The 25,161-nt window shown below is 44.4% G+C and overlaps 1 pseudogene; it reads right to left on the bottom strand.

The window, feature by feature from the left end:
* Nucleotides 1–21,404: 21,404 nt before the first annotated feature.
* LOC124243345 (60S ribosomal protein L9-like) lies at nt 21,405–21,974 on the bottom strand (annotated as a pseudogene).
* Between the last annotated feature and the right edge of the window lie 3,187 nt (nt 21,975–25,161).

The following is a 25,161-nucleotide window of genomic DNA, read 5'->3' as shown; positions in this document are numbered from 1 at the left end:
ATATGGGCATGAGCTTTGCTTTTCCAAATGCCCACCCCAAGGGTCTGTGACACACACAGTGAGAGGATGGAGGACAGCTGACTGGCCCCCGTGGATCCTGTTGTAATTTAGTCTAAGCAGGATGAGGATGTTGCAGAGACATGTTCGGATTTGAATTCCTGGTCACGGAGCCCAGCAGTATTTGCTGGGTGTGAGTCTAGAGGGCACTTGACTCTATGGCTTGCAGGGGCCTAAGTCGCCATGGGCTGATGGGGACCAGATAGACTGAGGAGTAAACCCATGTGCTGTGCAGTTATGCAGAGCTGTAGATAGCAGTCTGATTTTCCCTTGTAGGATCTAGAACATAAACTTACGTACTTCTTGGGTACTTTCAGTCCAAATAAATAGAATAAATAGCCAGGTGACTCATTTTGGAAATTCCACAAGGTATGTCCTGCCCTCCCCTGCCCTTCCCTGGGATGGCTTCTGGGCAAGGTTGCCTCAACCATGCTTGGAAGGAGGTGGCTTAGTTTCAGTTTCCTATCAGTGATTTCCAGGAAATGAGAAGGGAAGGAAGAAGAATAGACAGAATTAGATCGTTTCTGTCTTGGGCTAAAATAGCTCAAATACTCAGTTCCTACAGCCCTTGTCTCCTGGCAGCCAGAAGAGGAAGGAGAGAAGCTGTGAAGGGTGCCAGGGTGCCAACAAGAGCATCCGTGTCCTTGGCAGAGCTCAGAATAGCGCTTGCAGCTCCCAGTGACTCATCATGCGCAGGCCTGCCCACCCGTGATCTGAGTGGGCAGGACAGGGTGAGTCAGGCCTCCCGCAGCTTCCTCCTCTGACTTAAATTCCGTGCCCTCCCCATGCTTGCTGGGCTGGGAGCAGGGGGGTGCCGACGATGCAGGAGGCTGTGCCTGTGAGGAGGGTGCCTGCCCTCCTGCGTTCCTTCTTGAAGGGCTTCTGTCTCCCGTCTGCACTAAGCCCTCGGGAAATTTGGAGAAGAAGGGGAATCCTAATATTTGGAAGACAGCAGTGGTTTTAGGGACTTGTCTAAATTTGGGGCCTACTCAGCCCTCATTGAGCTGAGCAGTGCTCCCACGTCAGTCTTGACAATAGCCCTCGTTGTTATCTTTTGACTCTCTGAGAGTGGCATTCTGTTCTCTTTCTTTGTCGCACTCTTTTCTCTTTATTTTCTCTCTCTCCTTCCTTGCTCAGCAAGAATTATGTTTATTTATGAAATCACAGCTGTTGGATTTTTACTTCTCAGGATAGTTTTTCAACCCGGTGCGTCCGTGTCTCTTGCTTGGTCCTCCCCTATCACTTGCCCTAATGGACAGGACATCCCAGTGTTCTTAACACTAACCCCCTAGTTTGGATCCAGTCCCAGAGTTCACCACATTTGTCCCCCTTTGACCTGCAGCCGAATCAGCAGTTTGAAAAGCATCCTAATACCATATTATGCTTAAAAATGGATCTTTCTTCCTCTGGTCTCACGGTCTCCTTTTGCTAAGCTTCTCATCTCTCATCAATGCACAGCTCTTGCTGGGTGTCCCACTTTACTTTTATAGCAAATCATTTTTTCCTCTTTTGCCACTTTCACAAGGCTGATTTTCTTGGATCCACTCAAGTTAAAACTGATGTGTCCTTGTTCCTCCCTCACAGTGGGAGCTCCTTGTCTTCCGGCCCTGTGTGTGTTTGTCACCAGAGTTGTTCCAGGATATTTCATAAAAATCAGGCACAGCTAGAATCGATGACTTGTCTAGAGTGACATAGCACTGTCTGGGTGAGAAGGATAATTTACTGCTTTAGAGGTTGCCTATCTTCCCTGCCTTGTGGCTGCACAGCAAACATGCTCTGAGGAGAATGCAGCTTTAGTAACAAAACATCCAAATACGTTTATTTCCAAAAAGAGCTAGAAAAGATGAAGCCCTGGGAGCTGTGTAGATTACACCCTGTGTGAGGATAGGAAACAGGAGGAGGTTGGGTGTGAATAATACTTTGCTTTTGTACCGGGGTCAACACTTGTAATAGTTATGAGCAAGTCTGTGGATCATGGCTGATTCCAAGCCCCAGTGGACAACCCACTTTTTCAGACACGTTACACAACATTTTAAAGCACCACGGGGAGTAATCTAAAATTCATTGCAATGGGATAAATTAGGGGGGCTCAAATGGGAAATATTTTCAAGTAACTTTCATGTTTATCGTCAGAGCAATCCCATGAAATGGGCAGGACAGAGATTTAGGCCCATCATAAAGTGAGGAGACTGAGGCACAGTGAATGAATGAACGAGGTCATTCAGCATTTATTCCAAAGGACACAGACTTGGTTAGCACAGTTGGGGTTACATCTCTGATCTGTGTTTGATTTCTATCACACTGCTCTTTTTTCCAGGAAACCTCTTTCACATGAGAGATGAGACCGGTCCGCCCCCAGAAGGCCCTGTGCTCTGAGTTGTTTTATTAAAATGGGAATGGGTTTCCTGAATTAACCACAAGCTCTTCCCTAGAGCGATGCGTCTGGTGTCAGGAATTTATGCTAAGTCCTAGGAGCAGGCTCCCCTCTGCAGCCCCTCAAGACTCAACTCCTTTGGCTCTGCCCACACCTCCCCAGACTCAGTCCTGTCAGCATCACCTGACTGTGCCCCTTGCCCTGAAATTGGCTCCTTTTCTTGTCAGCTCTCTGTCTTGTGGGGCAGGAGAGGGCACTAGTATACACCTTGCTCCTTAGAGAAGCTTCCCTTCATTCCACACATAACTATTGCGCCCTCTGTGTGTTGTGTTCCCTGCTAGGTCTGAAGATACAAAGAGAAGGCCGAGGTCCCGCCCTTGAGGACTTAGAGTTTAGGGTTGGAAACAAATGCATATTCCATCACCATTACTCAACCACCTCTTCTCTCGTCGGTCCCGAATTCTGATTATAGCACCTATCATCGTCACATCCATCTATGACTTCAAGAAAGCTCTCTCTCTTCCCATAGTGAGTTTAGTGCTGGACTAAGTGTCCCACCCTCTTTATTGCCATCACTGCCAAGGAATAGAACGTCCATGTTACTGACCCTCCAAACATCCCACCCTTTCAGTTTTCTGGCCCTCCTTCACCACGGTGCCTCTATCTGCAGGACAGCGAGGCTGACTGGACTTCATCATCACCTGGGACTGTTCCTCCTCCCGCCTTTTCAGCTCAAAACCTCTCCGACCACGTTTCTCAGGATTGACAGGCTATGATTGTGATTCTCCTCTCCTTTCCTTTGCCTGTGACAGACATCACTAATTGATGGCCAGGGCCCTTGCTCCAGCTGAGCCCAGACACAGGCTTGAAAGTCCTTCTCATCACGAACACCAGTGCCACCACATCTCATCATATTTAGTCCAAGGGTTACATCTATTTTCAAAATGTCTTGAGACCACAACCCCTTTCTCTCTGTCCTTCCCACCTCCACTCATCGTGACCTTCAGGCCTTAGATCTCTCATTCTCCCAGACACTCCAAGGCTGCCTTCTCGTTTCCCTGCAAAGCTCAGAAAACCCCATGATTGACCATTTCAAAGAAATGCTTTCTCTGATCCAAGAATGCCTCACTACTTGAAGTTTTACTGCACTAATCCTAAGCATGCTTAGAAACCACCCCCCATGTGTAAGCTTTTTGTTCTCTCCCCCGTTCTAGTGCCAGCATTGATGGCTGCGTCTCAGGGTGGGTTTGCTATATGTATGTGCTTTCCAGTCTCATCTGGGCTCCAGTGACACTCAACAGTCATTTAATTCTTCCTCTGTTGGCTCCCTACGTCACGTTCTGCAGTAGATGTGCCATTGTGGAGCCATCAGAGCCACTCCTGGTACCTCTCTTGAAGCAAATGACTTCGTTTCTTAACTACGAGGCCATCTTCCTTCCTCTCAACTAAAAAATTGTCTCTTTACTTTCTCCACCCTTCTTCCCTTCACTTCTGTCTGCATTATCCTAACCGTTTGCCGCGTCTCTCCACTCTGCTCCCTCTTGTATGTTCTTCTGCTCCGTCAGTTCACTCTTCTTTCTCTCTCCAATCCCCAGTTTCTCCCATGCGACTCATTCTTTCTCCTCCCTCAGGCTCTCCTAACCTAAAAAACAGACAAAAACCATGAATCAAAATGATGCCAAAACCTCTTTCCCCTCAAAATAAAACCCTCTCTCTTTCTCTTCATTGCTCAAAGAATTGAAAATCATCTACACCCTAAATACTGTAGCCACCACCCTCTGCCCCATTCTGACCCTCCCTCTCCCCTCACAGCCATCAGCGTCTGTCTATTACTTCTCCACAAGAACGCCTCCAGCCCCAGCATTCCCATCCCATGGCCACTGCTCAGGTCCAAACCTATCTTGCCTCTCACCCAGCTGTTCAGGAGCCTCTCTCTTCTCTTTCCAATCCATTTGATGCACCAATGCCCAGCTAATCAATCTCAGGGACAACTTTGAGAACTTCATTCTTCTGCTCAGAATGAACTGGAACATCCTTAATTTGGCAATTATGGCACCCTGGTCTGTGTCCCTCCTACCTTGCCAGCCAACTCTCCATTTGGATTCCTCTTCAGCCAAACTGGACTCCATACGAAAATATACCCCTTCTTGTTCTTCCTCTAGGCCTTGACTCATGCTGTTTCTTCTGGAGCAGCCTTGCCTTCTTACCTGTCCTTCAACACTCAGCTCAAGTTCCGTCATCTTCAGGAATCTTTTAGTGATCCCTACAACCAAGAGTGGTCTCCTTTCTGAATCTCTTGAAGCACATTTTTGGAACTTCCTGAAAGCACTGCTGCATTACTACTGTGAAGTCTGTTTCTAGCCTTTAATCTCCTTGAGTATAAGGAATATATATTTTTAATTTTATCTACCCCCTTGGTCCCTACTCCAGTGTCTAGTGTAGAGCTTTACATTATTGCTGAGTCCTTGCTCAGTGTACATGAGGTGTCCAGGGTTAGTCACTCTGAACCCAAGGTCTCAAACTAGTGGTCCACTACTCACATAGTAACCCCTGACATGAGTTGTTTTTTTGTGTGTGTGGTGGTAAGATAGGTAAAATATAAAATTTGCCATTTTAACCATTTTTAAGTGTACAATTCAGTGGCATTAATTACATTCACAGTGTTGTGCAACTATCACCATTATCTATTTCTAAAATGTTTTCATCACCCCAAACAGGAACTCTCTAACCATTAAGCAATAACTCCCCAGCCCCTGGTAACCTCTTACCTACTTTGTGTCTATGAATTTGCCTCTTCTAGATATTTCATATTAGTAGAATCATATAATATTTGTTCTTTTGTGTCTGGTTTATTTCATTTAGCATAATGGTTTCAAGGTTCAACCATGTTGTAGCATATATTAATACTTCATTCCTTTTTATGGCTGAATAATATTCCATGGTGTGGGTATACCACATTTTGTTTCTACATTCATCTGTTGATGGATACTCGGATTGTTTCCACCTATTGGCTATTATGAATAATGCTGCAGTGAACGTCGGCATTCAAATATCTGTCTGAGTCCTTGTTTTCAGTTCTTTTGGGTCTATACGTAGGAGTAGACTTGCTGGGTCGTATGGTAATTCTATGTTTAGTTTTTTGAAGAACCTACTGTAGAGTTTTTAAAATTCAAGTTACTTAACAACTTTCAAAAGGAAGGATTACACATAAAAATTAGATATTTTTCAACTTCTCTTGAAAAACATTAGAAGTCTGGCACTCTTGGGTCCTCCTCTCTGTAGGGATATGATAATGCTGGGGATGAGTGGGGACCACTCCCTGTAGGTGGGGTATCTGGTCTCCAGGTCAACAAGGTTCTCGCCCGGCTGGCATCTGCCACGGGCATTCCCTGCCCGGGCTGAGTTCTAAGCCTTTGCTCTGAGCCCCTCCCTTTGTTGGCTCTTCTAGCCGTCCCATACAGTCACTCGTTCACTCTTGTGTTTGTGCTCAGCCCACATTATTGTGTACATGCCATTCCTCTCCCATCCAGGCTGTCATTGTCGGAGGGCAAAGTACCTATCTTTTCATCTCTGATTTGCCAAGATGGATTGGCACATTTTTGGTACCCAAAGTCTTAGTTACACTGAATTTTGAAATTCCATAGCTAAGGTTTAGGGCAGAACTATTTTGTACAGTTACGACTGACGGAGTCAACTAAGTGCTAGACTGCACTGTGGAATGTTCTAAGAAAAGGGGGAAAAGTCTAAATTTGGGGAAATGAATGACAGATTACAGGCAATGAGGAAAGGACTAACCACTTCCTCATTTAAAATATTTCTTCTTTAGGTTTTTCTTTTTTATCACTCTAGGCTGTAGTCTGATGAAAATCATCTAAAAGATGATTTATGGAAAACTGAGGTACAATATCACAGAAGAACTTAATAAGAATTAGAATTAAAATGTACTGTCTGAATCCACATGCAAAAGAATAAATTTGGACCCCTACCTCACATCATATTAAAAACTCAAAATGGATCATCGCCTAAATGTAAGAGACAAAACTATAAAACTGTTAGAAGAAAACGTAGGAGTAAATCTTTGTGACGTTGAGTCAGGCAACAGTTTCTTAGATATCCACCAAAAGCACAAGCAACGAAAGAAAAAATATATTGGACTTCATCAAATGAAAACTTCTGTTTCAAAGGACACCACCAAGAAAATGACACAGCTCACCCAATGGGAAAAAATATTTGTAAATCATATATCTGATAAGGAAATTGCATCCAGAATATATAGAGAGCTCTTACAACTCAACAGTAGGAAGGCAACCAAATTAAAAAATAGACAAAGAAGCTGAAGAGATATTTCTCCCAAGAAGTTATACCAAGCACATTAAAAGACTCAACATCATTAGTTACATGACAAAGCTCAATGTCATTAGTTATTAGAGAAATGCAAATCAAAACCACAATGAGATACCACTTCATACCCACTAGGATGGCAATAATAATAATAAAATGACAGTAACAAGTGTTTGAGAATTTATGGAAAAATTAGAACCCTCATACATTGTTGGTGGCATTGTAAATGGTGTAGCCACTTTGGAAAACAGTTTGGCAGTTCCTCAAAATATTAAACTTCGAGTTAACATATCATCCAGCAATTGCACTTGTAGATATGTACACAAGAGAATTGAAAAATATGTGTCCACATAAAAACTTGTGCACAAGTGTTCATTGCAGCATTATTTATAATAGCCAAAAATTAGAAGCAACCCAAATTTCCATCAACTAATGAATGTGTAACAAAATGCAGTATATATGCAATGGAATATTATTCAGCCATAAAAAGGAAACAAGTATTGATATATAGTATAACATAGATGCATCTTGTAAACATTATGCTGAGTGAAAGAAGTCAGACACAAGAGACTACATATTGTATGATGATTCCATTTACATGAAATGTTCACAGCAGGCAACTCTATTGGGATAGAAAATAGGTTGAGTGGTTGTCTGGGGCTGAGGGGGAGGACGGGAATGGGAAGTGACTGCTGGCGGGTACAGGATTTCTCTCTGGGGTGATGAAAATGTTCTAAAATTGAATTGTAGTGATGGTTGCACAACTCTGTGAACATATTAAAAACCACTGAGCTGTTAAAAAAAAAAGAAACAGAGGACCCAGACATAAAATGCTATTCATTCCTTTTACAAAACTAATAAAATAGTACACAGTGCTCAAAGGTGACCAAAAAAAAATGTGTCTGAAGTAGTTGAGACTGAAGCATTTACAGATGACCCAGAATGATGTGTTGAGTTTGCTAAAGATGCCCCAGGCACCCCTCCATGCAAAATAAACTTGGGTGGGGGTAGATGAATAAATGGGCAACATGCTGATGATCGTTGAAGCCAGAGGGTGGGCACATGGGAGTTCACTGTACTGATCTATTTTTGTGAATGTGAAAAAGATTTTCCATAATAAAAGTTAAGAAAAAAAGACAACTAAAGCGCCTTCAGCAGTTATACACAAAATATGTCTGCCTATTTGGGGAGCTCCGTGTGGGGGGCTGTGACTGTGGACTCAGTGGTTGTCCGTAGACACGTGTATCTGTGTGGACAAGGAAGAATGAGAGGCCAAAGCACTTTGGGGGATGTATTAGTTTTCTAGGGCTCTGTACAAAGTACCACCGACTGAGGGGCTTAAAACAAAAGAAATTTATCCTTTCACAGTTCTGGAGGCTGAAAGTCAAAAATCAAGGTGTCGGCAGAGCCAGGCTCTCTCTGAAGCCTCTTGGAGAGGATCCTTCCTGCCTCTTCCAGCTTCTGGTGGTGCCGGCAATCCTTGGAGCTCCTGGCTTGTAGACACACCGCTTGAATCTCTGTCTCCATTGTCACATGGCCTTCTCCCTGTCTCTTCACATTGTCTTCCCTCTGTGCGTGTGTCTGTCCCTGACTCTCTTTTCTTATGAGGACACTGCTCATTTTGTACTAGGGCCCACCCTAACTGAGTATGCCCTCACTTTAACTTGATTACATCTGCAAAGACCTTATTTCCGAATAAGGTCACATTCACAGGTAGCAGGAGTAAAGACGCCAACATATCTTTTAGGGGGACACAATTCAGCCCACACAAGGGCACAAGGCAGAATAAGCAGAAAAATAAGACAGGTTCTTAGCAACACACTTCTCTATGGCTGAATCTCGAGCTGTCCAATAGGCAGGCTGCGGTGGACACCGTGTTTGCGATGACTAGACTTAACCAAAATGCATCACTCCCTGGCTGACTTTATCTTTTCCAAACCGAGACAGGCCTTTTCTGGGATCCATTTCCCACTCGGCAGCCTTAACTGATGAATGACACGTCTAGACTTTTCCAGTCTGTCAACTCCCTTTACCAGAAAGTTCTTGGGGATAATTCTAACCAGTATTCACTTGAGATATGTTTCAGAAAAGGTCAGTTTCTTCCTCTTTGACACAGACACACATTACTTTTAGAGTTTATCTTTCGAGCTGGCTGCTGAAGTTATTTTAGACTCTACAGTTGAGTTGACCCAGAAATCATTCCTACTCTGAAACTTCCTCTGAAATGTTATTCACTCTGACTCTTTAACTCAGGATTACATTGTGCTCTTCCTTGCTCTGTAATCTTACTCTGGCCTTTGACCAAAAGCAATAAAATCAGACCTCTATGTTAAATGGTACTATAAAAATATACAATTTTGTTCTAGTAAACCAGATATCTGATAGTTGCCATGTACTTTCAGATAATCGCTTGACGAGTTTCGTGGAGGAAGTGCAAGCTCTTCCATACTTCATGAACCGTGTGAGCCATGGACCGTTGGCTCCTTTCTGGAGGATGTGGCGGGGGCAGAGGTGGGAGGGGGGCAGGGCTTGGACTCACGCACTTCCTCCACAGCCAGCTTTAACCTGTATTTCAGCTCCAGTCGATGGCAGTGATTTTCAGCCCGTGTGTTTTCATCTCATTGCTTTCAGGAGAGCGGGAAAGGCTGGGCAGGAAGGAACCGATGTTTTGCCAAGGAGAGGCAGGAGGCTGGCTTGACCCAAGTGCAGGGAGAGGAGGGAAGAGGGAACTTGAGTGCCGGTCTGGGGAGCTTGGGTTTGAACCACTGGCAGTTCCTGGACAGAGATTCAGAAGACTGGGGAGCACGAGATGAAATATTGATCCTTGGTACCCCTGGCCCTGCGTGTAAGTGGAGGTTAGGAGAAGAGCGGTATCCAAACAAGGCCAATAGTGATATTTCAAGAGCATCTATGTACTGCCTGCCTCCTAAGGGCGAGGCACTAACCTCACATGCTCATGTGCTAACAGCTTCACGTGCATGGGGTCCCTGCCAACGGCCCTGATCGTCGGTCCTGTGTGTGAGAGTAATTCATCCTTTTACCTTGGGTGGACTCTTCCATCTTGCTTTTCAAAATCCAGATTTACAAAAGATGTTCAGTTTTATAGTAAAGCTCGTCCTTCCCTCTTTCTACCATGCAGTTAATATACTGTATACAATTTGTAGAACATCTGTTTACAGAGAGCTCTGTAAGAAGATCCCTTTTCTCGAAAGCACAGAAACGTGAATAACAGAAAGGCTCAGAGTCCATTGATGATTCACTTATCACAAGCAATATTCAATGCGATAGAATTAATTGTACTACTAGAAAGAACTGGAACTGAGGTCCTAGGAGCTTTTTAGAACTGGATTGAAAGGATCCACAGATTCACCCCTGACATCCAGTCAGAGCTGCGCCTAACCCACAATACAGCCAGGGTGATTTTTCTAAAGCTATCCGTTAAAAAGGTCTTCCGAGGCGAGCATGGTATTTCCTTTGTTAGCTGGGATCTGAGTCTGACAGCCTCAGCAGGTCAGAGTCTTTTTATGCTGTGGCTGTGATTTGAGTCTGTTCCCTTTATGTCGTGTTCTCAGTGGAGATGGAAAAGGCACTGTCACCTTCCAGTGGACGTATAGCTGGTAAATTCCTAAGGACTGCTGCCAACTGGCACATTCACATAATTGCTACCTTCTTTTCTAGCGTGTGTTTCTGACCTCTTGGTTATTTTCTGTTTTCCTTTGCAATTTTTGGTTTCTCCATGTTTCTTTTAAAACGTAGCACCTCAGTGTGTCATACTCTAATCTCCTTGACTGGTTTTGCATCTCCCTTTTCTTAAAAGCATAGGGAAGAGTGAGCACTATAAACTGCTTAAAAACTCGGTGGAGACAGAGCGAGGAAAGTTGTTGTGATAACTTGGTGGAGAACTCCCCAGCCTCCTTCAGTCCAAGTACCATCCAGATGAGGGCTTCTTTCTTGTGTCAGATCCATGCTCTCAGCACAGACTGGGGGAGTTTCATAAACTTAACGTCCCTAAGGTACCCGGAGTACTGAGTGAGCGCTTGCTTGTTACTCGTGGTCTTTATCTGTGAATAAGTTCTCCCCAGCGCCCTTAACAATTCAGCAGGTTCTAGATGCGTGGCCCTGCAAGAGTTTGGTCTGCCGTGGACTGCTTCAGCCTAAATAACAACTGTCCTGCTGCACTCTTGTGTCCACAACATGATGAGAAAATACTACCAGTCTTGCATATTTTGTGCCAGCTCTCAGGGTCCTCCTGCACCACTTGCACAGTCATTCCTCCATGGCAAGTGTCCAGGTACGTCCCACACCCCCAGGGATCATCTGGAGGGGTCACAAACAACATTTAACAAACTGTTAATAGCCATGAATCTATTTTAATGTGTATTAGAAAAAAATATAACAAGCACATAAAACCCAAGATAGGAACTTTCTTTTCAAAAGTAATTGGAATTTAAAAATGAATCCCTTAAAACTAGGTAAATATGAGAGGCAGCATATGACAGGAGAGAATGATGAAGGTGGAATCCACGTGCCTCTGGTGTGGAGCCCGGTGGAGGGAGCACAGAGACCCTGGGCCCTCAGTCTGCCGGCCGCCCCCCTTGCCCCTTCTCTCTTTGTGTTCCCTCTTTCTCCTCCTTCATTCCTCCCTGCCTCTCCCTCCAAGTTTCTCCTCTTCTGGGCTTGTTCCTCCTCCCCTCCCTTCCTCAAAGCATCGCTGGTGGTCCTCTGGGTTTTAAGAGAAGGAAGGAAGCTCACATTTATGGATCATTAATTTGCTTGAAGGTCACAGACATAAGTGGGCATAGCTGCTATTGAAGTTTTGGGTGATTCCTACGAAGTGCTTCTCAAATGTTAGTGCACCTATGATTAGGGATCACCTGGAGAGCTGGTTCAAATGCAGATTCTGGTCCAGTGGGTCTAGGGTAGGGCCGAGATTTTTATGTTTCTAACAAGCTCCCAGGTGACGCTGATGCTGCTGGTCCGTGGCCCACACTTGGAGTAGCAAGGCTGAAGATGTGGCTCTACTTCTTTAGCTAAGTAAGAGCAGAAAAGGATGTTTGTAGGAAGAGGAGGAATTCTGGAACCACCTCTTTCATCTGCAGTGAAACCAATATAATTATTAAGAACACTGTTTACACGTCCAGCATGTCCTGCTCTGTGTAAAGAATACAAGAATGTTCCTTGTACTGACCGAGGCGGTTTGTAATGAAAACTTTGGCTCAAATTGTTGCTAGGGCGCTGCCAGGGGAACCAGCCACACAGAGGGAATGTGTAACCTAATATTATTGTGTGTGAAATACCGAGCTCTGGCCTTAGAAAGGTATAAAGGGTTCTGTTTACTCCTTTGCTCCGGTGACAGGCTAGCACCCCAGCCTGGTCAGGCAAACCTGGGTGCGTTTCTTCACGTGAGGCTGCTGCAGAGCCCTTTTTCTGGGTGGAGAAAATTGGACTGTTGAACTGTTCAGAATATATTGGGATGTTCATATCTTTTTGGTTATGAGAATCAGACCTGCCCGTGAGTTCTGAGGGTTACAATAGATACAGCATTAAGAAAACAAGCCAGCTAAATACAATAGGACCCAGACTGAGGTCATATTAAAACTGTGGGACTCAATCCAGGGCCATGCTGTTTTAAATGAAATGACCCTTGATGTTGTGTCACGTGTAGAGATCAGAGAGAGATGCTATTGTGCGGCACTGAAATTTTACAGTATCCTTTCTGTTAGAGCAGAAAAATCTACAGAAGGAAAAGGCAAGGCCATCTTTTCAAGATTCAGCTGAAGCCAGACACTTAGCCAAAATCAAGCCCTCCCCTTCTGACACAAGGAGCCACATGATCGCAGAAGGTTAAGTGCTAAAAACGTTCTTGGGGAGCCCCTATCTCAATGGTGTTCAATGTTCGGGAGGTCATTGTACTCTGGGCTCCCTTCTCCTTGAAAACACACCCATTCACAATCTTCCATGTAATTTCCAGGGATTAATGGATTCCCTAGTGGATCCATGGATTCCAGGTTAAAAAGCTCTGATGTAGTACATGGCCCTCTGTTTGTAAATGAGAAAATTGAGGCTCAGAAAGCAGATGACCGACCGTAGGTCTCATAGCAATGCTGATGCTGGGCTAATTCAACAGGAGGCGTTCAGTACCAGAGGTGTCCGCAGGGAAACCCGTGGCCTGTATCTGTGCGTAATTTATTTCTGAAGGCCCTGAGAAGCACAAGTGTCAAGAAGTTTTTGAGAGATTTGTAACTTTTAGCTGAGAGAATCCCAATCTTTAATCAAATAACATTTGGAGAAAAGTAGAAATAATGGAACCAGAAACTCACTGGACCTGGATTTTATGATGTGTTCAAAAGACGTAAGTGAGAAGTCCTGCTCTACTTGGTGGCTGTGCGCTAACCTGCAGTTTGGGATTTTTTTAGGGAAGGTAATAAATTCCTTTTGAAGTCTGAATTCACAGACCAGTGTGAATCTTCCACATCCCTGAAAACGACTCAGGCAAGATGCCTCATTGAAACAGAAGTCTCAGTTTGGCAACACATTTTGGGGTTCAGCCCCCCAATACAATCCCTGGCACAGTCTAGATGCTCCATAAATATCTATTTGAATAAATGGGCTGTATTTAACATAATTAGAGTTTTCTAGAGATGAGAGATGCAGGAAGCTGGAGAGAGACCAGTACACGATGTGTAAGTACACAGTGAAAGTTGGGATTCCCAGTGAGGGATTTAGAATCTCTCAAACATAATGTTAAGCAGAAGAAGCCAGACACAAAAGAATACATCCACTATGATTCCATTTATTTGAAGAAGAAACATGGACCAAATCAACCTCTGCTATGAGAAGCTGGAGTATTGGTTACCTTTGGTGAGTGGGGGCTTTAGTGATGGAGGGCATGTGGGAAAGGGGGCTTCTAGGGTGCTGGCAACGTTCTATTTCTTAATCTGGGTGCTGGGTACACCTGTGGATTCGCTTTGTGATAGTTCATCAAATGATACCCTATGACCTACCACTTTTCTGTATGTATGTTATACTTCCATAAAAATATTCATTAAAACACACACACACACACAAAATGAAGGCTCTAGGCCAGTGCTTCTCAAACTTGAATGTGTATACAAAGCACCTGGGAATCTTATTAAAATGCAAAATTCTGATTCATTTGGTCTTGAGTAGGGCATGCAGTTCTGCATTTGTGGAGAGGGCCTAGAGACTGGTATCTTCAGGATCTTTTAGAGAGATCCAGGGATCTGATGAAAGTATCCTGGGCCTGTCTTTGCATGTGGTGAAGGAGACAATGTGCAGGGATGTTAACATGCTAGGTTATTAACCAACAGAGCAGTGGCTCCCAAGACCAGCCTGTACTTTCATGTGAGTCTGAAATTTTCCTGCTCCCAGCACCTTTGCAGTTGTTTTCTGACTGCTGAATGGTGATCAGAGCCTAGAGTTGTGCCACTCCAATGAAGTGACCAGCAGGTGACCAGCCCCTGCAGCCCACCTTAGGGCCCCTGGCCTGTCTGCCCCATAGAAGCCACTGAAGACCCAGAGGCCATTACCCTAAAGAGCGTGATGAGGGCATTAGGAACCTCATTTCCCTCTCTATCCACATGTGTGGGTGAAACTAGATTTTCAGCCATGACTGCTACATAAATGAAATGGACATCCCAGCTCCTTTTTGTAAAACTCTGTAGGATATAGATCCCCAAACACCAAACTTGTGTCAAGAAAAAAACATTATTTTGGGTGAAAAAAAAACCAAGTCAAACTATATCAAATTAAAAAGCTTCTGCACCGCAAAGGAAATCATCAACAAAATGAAAAGGCAACCTACCGAATGGGAAAAAGTATTAGCAAATCATATATCTGATAAGAGGTTAATATCCAAAACATATAAAGAACTCATACAAATCAATAGCAAAAAACACAAATAATTTGATTAAAAATGGGTAGAGGATCTGAATAGACATTTTTCTAAAGAAGGTATACAGATGGCCAACAGGTACGTGAAAAGGTGCTCACCATCACTAATCATCAGGGAAATCCAAATCAAAACCACAATGAGATAGTACCTCACACATGTTAGAATGCCTATTACCAAAAAGACAAGAAATAACAAGTGTTGGCAAGGAGGTGGCAAAAAGGAAACCCTTGTGCACTGTTGGTGGGCGTGTAAATTGGAGCAACCACTATGGAAAATAGTATGAGTTTCCTTGAAAAATTAAAAATGGAACTACCATATGATCTAGTAATTCCATTTCTGGATATTTATTTGAAGAAAACAAAAACACTAATTTGAAAAGATATGTGCACCCTCATGTTCATTGCAGCATTATTTACAATAACCAAGACATGGCTAAGTGTCCAACTCTGGACATATATCTATAGATATTAATATCTATAGATATAGTATATATGTCTCCTAATGGACCTGCTTCAATGATTAAACCCTGATCGATGCACTCATTCTGTGGACGTCATTCAGTTCCTTTCCCAAGCCACCCGTTGTTGCTCCATGAGCTCACAAAGGGACCATGACAGTAGCAACAGAAGGTATGTACAGGCTCAGCAACCTAGTCTTACATTCTCCAAGGGTGATCTGGCCACAGTCACTGCTGAACATCCAAACTGCCAACAGACAGCAGAGCCCACAGAGAGCCCCTACTATGACACCATTCCTCAAGAGGACGAACCAGCTAGCTGGTGGCGAGTTGATTACATTGGACCACATCCATTATGAAAAGGGAAGTGCTTTGTTCTCAATGGAATAGACACTTACTCTGGATATGGATTTTCCTTCCCTGCCCACTATACTCCATCAGTAAATATTACAGTATCCAATGTGTGGACTTATAGAATGCCTTACCCATTATCAAGGTAGACCATCTAGCATTACTTCTGGCCAGGGAAGTCGTTTCACAGCAAATGAAGTATACCAGTAGGCTCATGCTCATGAAATTTACTGGTCTTACCATTTTCCCCATCACCCCAAGGCAGCTGGTCTGATAGAAGAGTGGAGTGAGCTTTTGAAGATTCAGTCACAGTACCATCTACCATCTGGGTGATCACACTTATGTGGCTGGCTGGTGTCCTCTAGTCTGTAGTATATGCTCTAAATCAGTGACCAATATATGATGCATTTCATCCACATCTAGGATTCATGGGGACAGGAGTCAAGGGATGGAAAGGGGAGTGGTCCTTCTCACTATTCCCCTTAATGATACACCTGTGAAATTTTTCTTTCCTGTTTCTACAACTTCGGGTTCTGCTGGTCAAGGAGTCTTAGTTCCCAAGGGATGAATGCATCCATCAGGGGACACAGCAATATTTACATTAAACTGGAAGTTGAGACTGCCACCTGACTATTTAGGACTCCTCATGTTCAGTGGACCAACAGGCAAAGAAGGTTTACTGTCTTGGCTGGCGTGATTGAGCCTGATCATCAAGAGGAAATTTGGCTGCTCCTTCACAAAGTGGGTAAGGAGGAGTATGTCTGGAATACAGGAGATCCCCAGGGTCACATCTTAGTACTGCTATGTCCTGGGATAAAAGTGAATGGAAAATTACAATGCAATTCAGACAGGATTGTTAATGTCACAAACACTTCAGTAATGAAGGTTTGGGTCACCCCATCAGGCAAGAACAAACTGAGGTTCTTGCTGAGGGCAAAGAGGATATGAAATTGGTAGAGGAAAAGGAAGTTCTAAGTACCAGCTCCATCATGTGACAAGTTACACAAACAAGGACTATAGTAGTTATAAGCATTTCTTCTTACTTCAATATGAATTTATTTGTGCATACATTATCCAATTTTTTTCTTTCTTTTTCTCCCTCTCTCATTCCTCTACCATCTAAATGAGAGGTGCTAATAAGTTAACTTTATATTTTAGTATTCAAGTTATAGTATATCAAAGGAAGTGAGCTAGAAAAGGAATGAACATCACCCAAAGATGGGTAAAGAGACTATGTGACTTTGTATTCTCTTTTGGAGAGAGAGTTAGCGTGTTTTGGTTGTATAAAGGATGATTGTGTTAGGTGCATGCATGATTTTACTGTTGTCTTTATTTGGAGGTTGAATGTGATTCAGAGAAGTATGTATGGATGACAGGGGTTGAACCGTGGTGGTTTGTATTATGTCACATAGGCTACGTTGGAACTGCATTTCCTAGAATCCTCTTCTGTGTAGAACTGGCCAAAAAGAGGAATTCGTATGAGATGTGAAAGGCAGAAATGAAGCAATAGACATTACTCTCTGAAGGTCTTCATAGTCAGATGCAATGACAGACACACAGAAGTGCTGGAGGGTTCCTTCATGTGCTTGCCTCTTCCATTCCTTTTTTAGCTCTTCTTCCCAGCTGCTGATGCTGTTGACCAATAGTGGCCTCAGGTCCACCGCCAGTCCTTGGGCAGCAGACTCAGGGAGGCAGCAGCTATTCAGAGGTCTGGCTTCCCATTGATGTCTCCACGAACCTTCCCTTTGCAGTCCCATTTTGGTGGGTGGATGTGGTTGGGTTTCAGATTGACTGATTGGTGACTTAGCTTTGATTTTCCAACTTCCCTCCTGGACCTTTATTTCCCCAAATGTAAAGTTTAACTCCAATTATAAATCCCTTACATATTAACTCAGGAGTTGGCAAACTATGGCTGATGGGTCAAGTCCAGCCCGCCACCTGTTCTAGTAAATAAAGTTTTATTGGGACAAGGCCACACCTTTCATTTACATATTATCTATGGCTGTTTAATGGCCCAGTTGAGTAGGTGTGGCAGAGACTGTATGGCCTCCAAAGCCTAAAATATTTATTATCTGGCACTTGAAAAAACTTGCTAGTCCTACCGTTCATAGTGAGTATGGTTCTGATTGAAGCCTGACTGATACACATGGCCAACTCAAACATCAGTGGAGTGGGGAAGAATATTCTGCCTCTAGTGAGAAGAACTCTCCAGTTACAAGAGAAAGGGCATGGGCACAGGGAGGGGTGAAGAGTTAGGAAAACTAATGCCCTCTACTCTATATGTTAATTTAAATCTAAAGTCTATTAATTTTATTTGAATTTAACAGAAGAAAGTGAAACTGAAGAAATGACTGAACTTAAAAGAAATGTTTCTTGACCACAAGAGGTGTTAGTTCCTAAAATATTCTAAGTCTTAAAAAAATTATGAATTATGAAAATCATTACAGGTTGAATTCATCGTAGTTTCTGAAATCACATTTCAGTTTTAGACAGAATTGATTTACTCCAAACTATAAGAGATGAACTGTTTAATGCTGTTATGCTGCCTTCCTTCTCCCCTTTCCCCACTCCCCAATCTTTGCTTGTACCATTTGTTCTCTGGTTCTGGTTCTCTATTTAAGTGGATTCAATGCCTACGATCTATTCCTCTAGGTGGGTTCTCCATTTTAGAGTTCTTCATTTTGATTCCTTTCTTGGCTAGATTTCATCATTCATACTTTTTTTTTTTAAAGAAGTGCTCGTGGTGACTATATTTATGAATTATTTCATGTTTGAGAGTGTCTGCCTGTTGTTTTTATGTTGGTTTTTATGTTGGATGTAACATTCTTAGGTCATGCTTTCCACTTCAGACCTTTTCAGACGAGTTCTGTTTCCTCTGGGATCGACTGTTTCTCTAAGGAGAGTCTGAGACCAGCTTGACTTTTTTCCCTCCTTTAAAAGTGATCTGTTTTTATTTTTCCCTTCTACTAGTATGTCTAGACATTTATTCCCTTAAATCTTTGAAGCTCAGAATCTTAAACAGAATATGTCAATGTTGGTTATATTAAAATGATTTTTCCTGGCATATACCCTATCTTTTCAATCTTCAGATTGGATTTTTCATTCAAGTCAGAAATTTTCCTATATTATATCTCTGAATAATTTTAAGTTCCTTTTATTGAGATCTGCACATGAGGAACGTCAATTATGCATAAGTTGGAGAATCTTTGACTTCCATGTCTATCACATTCTTTCTAATTGCTTCAATCTCGTCTTTTCCCACATTCACTATTATCCTAAGTCTCTCTGTGTTGTTAATTTGATTTTTAGCCATGATTATTTTATTATTTTCTTTTCTAATTTATTTAGTATATCTGTAATCATAATATTTTGGTTTTTAATTTATTTCCTTAGCTCTGCAACCTCCCTTTTCATCTCATTTTGTTACTTTATTATCTTATTTTTGAGTTTTTGTTTCATTAAATTAAATCCATATTACGTTGTTCTAAGATGCAAAACACTTGCCAAGAACTGTCTCTCTTATTTGGGTTCCCGCTTCCAGAACTGCAAGACAATACATTTCTGTTGTCTATGCCCCCCCCTCCCCCACCCCCCGCCCTGGTTTGTGGTACTTTGTTATGACAGCCCTAGCAGACATCTGGCTTCCCTATTTAACATTTCAACCAGCCCCCAGCATGCTCTCTCCCTCTTCTCTGCTTTATTTTTCTTCTTTACAACTTATCCCCATCTGATGAACTGTATAATTTCCTTATTGTTTTGTTTATTGCCTATCTCCTCCACTAGAACGAGGGCAGGGAGTTAGCTATTGTTCATTGATTTCTCTGTAGGGCCTAGAACATAGTAGAAGCTCAATAAATACTTGTTTGTGTATTTTTCTTTGTTTTTTTTGCTGAGGACTATTCGGCATGAGCTAACATCTGTGCCAATCTTCCTCTATTTTGTATGTGGAGGCCATAGCTTGGCCTCCAATGAGTGGCGTAGATCCATGCCCAGGAACCAAACCTGGAGCACAGAAGCACAGCATGCAGAACTTAACCATGAGGCCATGGGGCCGGCCCTCAATAAATACCTGTTGAGTGAATAAATACAACCAGATCTGATGCCTAGCGTATGTTCAGAAATGACCCAGCTTTAGGCCTATTGAGAACTAATGAAATCACATTGACTATTGCTTTACAATTTTTTGGAAAATGTCTTTGGATTGACCCATCCCTTCAGAGAATATTGATGGAGAGCCTACTGTGTGCCTGGTACTGCTCTCAGTAGTAAAAGTACAGCAGTAAACACAACCAAGAGGGAGAAGGAGACTGTAAACCTGGCTTATGATATGATATCAGGTGTGATAGGTGCTGTGAAAATTAATTAGGTAGGGTAAATGTTCCAGATAACTATTTCTGCAAAACAAACCGCCCTGAGACTTTACGGCCTACAACAACAATTTCTCTCATCGTCCTTTGGTGGACTGGGCCCATCAGAGGGGTACTTGCTGCACGTGGTGCAGTCAGATGTTGGCCAGGCTCCAGGTCATCTGAAGGATCGGCTGGGTTGAACGTCTGACGTGGCTCACCTGTTTGGCTGCTCTTGATGCTGACTGCCACCTGGGAGCTCAGCGGGGCTGTGGACCAGTGCACCTCCCTGTAGCCTCTCCAAGTGGCCTGGGCTACTCAGCATTGCAGCTCAGTTCTGGAAGGAGCTCTCCAAGAGCAAGTGCTCAAGGAAGCAAGAAGCAGTGGCTGCCAGGGCAGTTACGGGCTGTGCCTGGGACTGGAGCAGCATCCCTTCTACCATATTTTGTTGGTTAAGAAGTTGCAGGGCCCCCCACATTCTAGGGTATGGAGAAAGAACACGTGCGATGGGAGAGATCGCTGCACACCTTTGGAAAACATAGTCCCACAGTAAGGGGATATTAAGTGGTGGGCAAGCAGGAAAGAGAGGTGCTCTTTATAGAGAAGTTCTCTCTGATAAGGTGACCTTTGAGCACAGGCCTGAGGATGGCAAGTACAAAGGCCCTGTGGCAGGAGCATGCTTGACAGGGTGAGGAATGGCTGAAGTGAGGTCGGAAGGGAGCTGTGGAATCTTCACTTATGAGACTCATGAGGGTATATGAGTGCAAGGTCTTACGTTCAGGACTGAATAGCTCACAGATGCCTATGAGCTTTTAAATGGGTGGGAGCCTTTGAAGCAGCCCTTGTCGATGACTCTCCCCACACCTGCCTTGGTTCTTGGCCTTTTTCTTCCTCATCCTGAACCCATTGGTGCTCTCTCCTGCAGATTCGTCCTTTGCTCCTTGATCTCCACCAACCCTGAGGCCTTGTCATTGTACCCAGAAGCCTGCTCCAACCAGGTCACCCAGGTTGTTATGTTTGCTGCTGTGTGACTCGGGACCAGGTGCCCCGTGGCAAGCCCTGGGTGCCCTTGTCATAGTCCTAGTGTCACAGCACTCCTAGGTCAGCACATCAGGGCCCCAGCCCAGAGAGAGGGCAACAGCTCAGAGCCAAGGGGGCCCAAGTGCCCCTTTGCTGGGACTGCTGCCTGTCCTGTCCCCTGCCCAGCTCTGGCTGGGCCCTTCTGGGGGTCTGAGTGCTCCCCATGACCCAACACACTGGCTGGCTGAGTCCTGCTCCACACTATCAATTATCTGGAACCATGACTGACCCCAGCTGGCTCTGTTCTTCCGGCTTCCCCACTGAGGGGCCGCCTGAAGACCGGCAACTGGGAGAGCGGCTGCGTGGCAGTCGAGTGCCATTTTGGGAGCCTGCCTGCTGGGGTTTGGATGTGGCTTTGCCACTCACTCACGATGTTACCTTGAACAAGTAGTTTAACCTTCCTATGCTTTTTTCCTTCAATAGAGGTCTTTTATTGCATCTTTAACATATTTCAAATAGTCTTAAGAATGATTTGCCATCTTGTTATTTCTGTAGCTGGACAGCTCTCAGATCTTTTCTATCAGCCTGCTGAACTGTTCCTTTTCTGGAGAGATACCATCCAAAAATGTCTTGTTAGTCTTGTTTTTAACTGTTGTGGCTTGCGGGATCAAAGTAGCAACCTGAATTCAATACAAGTTCAATGCCTTTTCCTTTGAGAACTATCTCATGTCTCTGGGCTTGAAATACTGAACAAGCAATGCCTGGCCTCATTCAAACACTGCTGGTGTGTTTCTCACCCTAGACATTTCAGATTTCCACAGGAGACCCATCCTCCAGAGTGACAGTGGTGATGGGGAAGTGAGCCTACAGACCTCCTCTTGTATTGGAAGCCCCACAGAACACTCGATATGTGGCAACAGTGCAAGCCATAGCCTGTTCCTTCCTATTTCCCCACGATTTGTCCACCCAGAGCCCCTTCTTTTTCTTTCCAAGGAGACTGAGTTCTACATCGATGTGATTGAAGTCCCTCTGCAGGGTGCCTATGGGGCCCTTCATAACGCCTGTGTGTCCCTTCCGAGTGATGTCTACATTTTCTGGAATGTCAACAGTTTGGTTTGCCGAGAATCATCTTCATTCTCACAGTAGATGCGGCAAAGAGATACCCTCTCCCGGTGCTTTTGTTTCTGCATCTGTAAAATGGGCATATAATAGTGCTGACCCCACAGGTTTGCTGTAAGAATCCATTGAGTTCATTCATATAAAGGGCTTAGAAGATGCCTGGCCCATGGAAGATGCTAAGTGTTGGCTCTAATTATTTTCCTATATTAGTATCTATGACTCCTTGAATGAAGCTCCAGACCTTTCTGTGCTGCTCTCCAGAGTTAACCCTGTAGCTGGACCATCTCGAGGCCCCGTGTCCACTGGGCCTCGCAGGTCACTGTCCCCACTGTCCTGATAGCCCACCAGGCCCCCCAGCTGGGTCTACTCAGAGAGCTGAGGAGACAAAGTGTAAGATCCATCTTGTGATGAAATTTAGCAAGAGTCCATCTGAATTTCTGGAGGCTGGATCACAGGACCCAATGTAGACATTGGCACCTTTGGAGACAAAGCAGAAGTCTTAGCAATTGGCGAGCTTCAGCAGTGGCCATACAGGTCGGAGCTTTGGTCTAGCTGGGGCCATGGCAGAACTTCATAAGACGCACTGGGTGGGGAAGGGGCAATCTGGTTGGAGGATGCTAAGCTCCCTGGCTTGAGGATCTACTTAGATTGCTGTCTACCAACATGCGCTATTTGGGGGTGCTCACGGATAAGTGGGGGGAAGCAAAGCCTCTCATGCTCCAGACGATGAACGGGCATAGGAGCTTTGTCCCCGTTTGGGGAACAGTGGTCCACTGAGTCAGCCTGATCACAAAAGGGCAGAGAATCAAGGGACATTTGAAGGTTAGAAATAGGCTCTGGTTTCTGTGTTATGTTTTTAAAAATTATTTTTTGTTGTGGTAAAGAAAATCTATAACAAAATTTGCAATCTTAACCATTTCTTTTTTTTTTTTTAAAGATTGGCACCAGAGCAACATCTCTTGCCAATCTCCTCTTTCTTCTTCTTCTTCTCCCTAAAGCCCCCCAGTACCTAGTTGTATATTCTAGTTGTAGGTCCTTCTGGTTGTGCTATGTGGGACGCCGCCTCAGCACGGCCTGATGAGCGGTGCCATGTCCCTGCCCAGGATCTGAACCAGCAAAACCCTGGGCTGCTGAAGTAGAGTACGTGACCTTAACCACTTGGTCACGGGGCTGGCCCTTTAACCATTTCTAAGTGTTCAGTAGTGTTAGGTACATTCACATTGTTGTGCAGCCAATCTCCAGGACTTTTTCATCTTGCAAAACTGAAATTCTATAGTCATTCACTCCACTTTTGCCCTTCCCTAGCCCCTGGTAACCACCAGTGTAGTTTCTGTTTCTGTGAATTTGACCACTCTAGATACCTCATGTAAGTGGACTCATACAGGATTGGTTTCTGTGCTACTTTTGAAAGCCTGGACTTCTTGAAACCTTTGTGATGGCGGTCAATGCATACACCGTCCTCCTACCTCTGTGACCGCTTCTTCTCAGTCTCCCCCTTAGGGTCCCTGCCTGTGCTCAGCCCACAGGCCCTGCCATCCTCCCTACTCAGTCCTTGGCCAGCATGTCCCCCCTTTACACTTCTCCTGGGTGGGCTCCCCAAGCCATGGCTGAAACCAGCTTCAAACAGCTGATGGCTCCTACCTCCCCTTAAGGCTTTATCCTCCATGGGCCTCTGCCCCGAAGCCCTGGCCCCATTAACCTCCTTCCCCTGGCTCTTCCCTGCCGGACTGGAGGTTCAGGGCTCACCACGTTGGACAAACATCAGGGAGATTCTTGTATGGGTTGTCCTGGAGCCATATTTTAAGCAACGCTGCATTGTAAGGACCTTTGTCCTTTGTCTCTCCCACTAGTGTCAGCTCTCTGAAGGCTGCCTGGCTTGTTCCTGACAGCCCAGCCTCACAGACATCAGGAGCTCAGGAAATAGTTGGTGAGCAAGTGAATAAAGGAATCCTAAAACAGCTCAGTAGAAAAGGGAGACCAAGAGAAAGGGTCCAGGTGGTGATGGTGGGCTGAACACGTGCAGCTTCTTCCTGAGGAAAGCCCCTAAAACTATAGCAAAGGGATTTCAAAGATAACACAGAAGACCCTGAGGAGAGTAAAGGGCAGCCCTGAGAGGCTGGGTCACAAGTGCCAGTGGGAAAAGCAAAGAAACAATGGAATCCTCAGAAGGTACAGGAACAGGCAGCAGTAGGCAGCTCTGGAAGTGGGGGTGAAGACGAGGGAGGGATCCCTGGGGCCATCTTAGGGGCTCCCAACCACACCACGTCAGCTTACAAGCCCGAAATACAGCCCACTTACCCAACCGTCTTCCTGCCAGGTACCCAAATTCTTGTCCACACAAGTGCCCTAATCCTGGTGAGCCCTGGGTTTCCCAGGACTCTCTGTACCCACTGTCTGCCTCACAGGGGCTCTGAGAACCCTCTGACCTGGAGACCCTGTTTGGAATATCTCATCCTGGGAGCCTTCATCTAGAAGCGGCCATACCGCCCTTCCCTTATTCAGCTAGGTTTGTGCTTAATACCCAGCTTTTCAAAACTCAACAATATTTAGTTAGGTATCCATATTTAAGTGGTTAAACCATTTTAAAAATAAGAAAACGATTAGCGTAAAAATCAGCCAAGTGATTCCCTCTTTGGGGAGAGGAGGAGGATGTGACTGACGAGGGACACATCTGGGGCTCTGTAGTGAGTTGAGCTGTATCCCCCCAAAAGATATATTCAAGTGCTAACCACCAGTACCTGTGAACGTGAACCTTATTTGGAAATAGGGTCTTTGCAGTTGTACTCAAGTTAAGATGGGGTCATACTGACTGGATTAGGGTGGGCCCTAAATCTGTGAGTGGTGCCTTCATAAGAAAAAGGAGAGGGAGGTGTGAGGTACAAACACACAGGGAAGAAGGCCATGTGACTATCGAGGCAAAGATTGAGGGATGCAGCTACAAGCAAAGGATTGCTGGGAGCCACCAGAACCTAGAAAAGGCAAAGACTCTCCTTCAGAACCTTCAGACACCTTGATTTCAGACTTCTAGCCCCCAGAACTGCGAAAGAATAAATTTCTGCTGATTGAAGCTCCCGGTTTGTGATCATTCGTTACAGCAACCATGGGACTACAAACCCTAAAGCTTTCCTAATGCCATATTTCTTAATCTGGGTCATGAGTACATGGAGATTGGCTTTATTAT

Source organism: Equus quagga, chromosome 8, assembly GCF_021613505.1.
Source record: "Equus quagga isolate Etosha38 chromosome 8, UCLA_HA_Equagga_1.0, whole genome shotgun sequence".
In the NCBI taxonomy this organism is placed as follows: Eukaryota; Metazoa; Chordata; class Mammalia; order Perissodactyla; family Equidae; genus Equus; species Equus quagga.
This window is presented reverse-complemented; position numbering and strand designations above follow the sequence as displayed.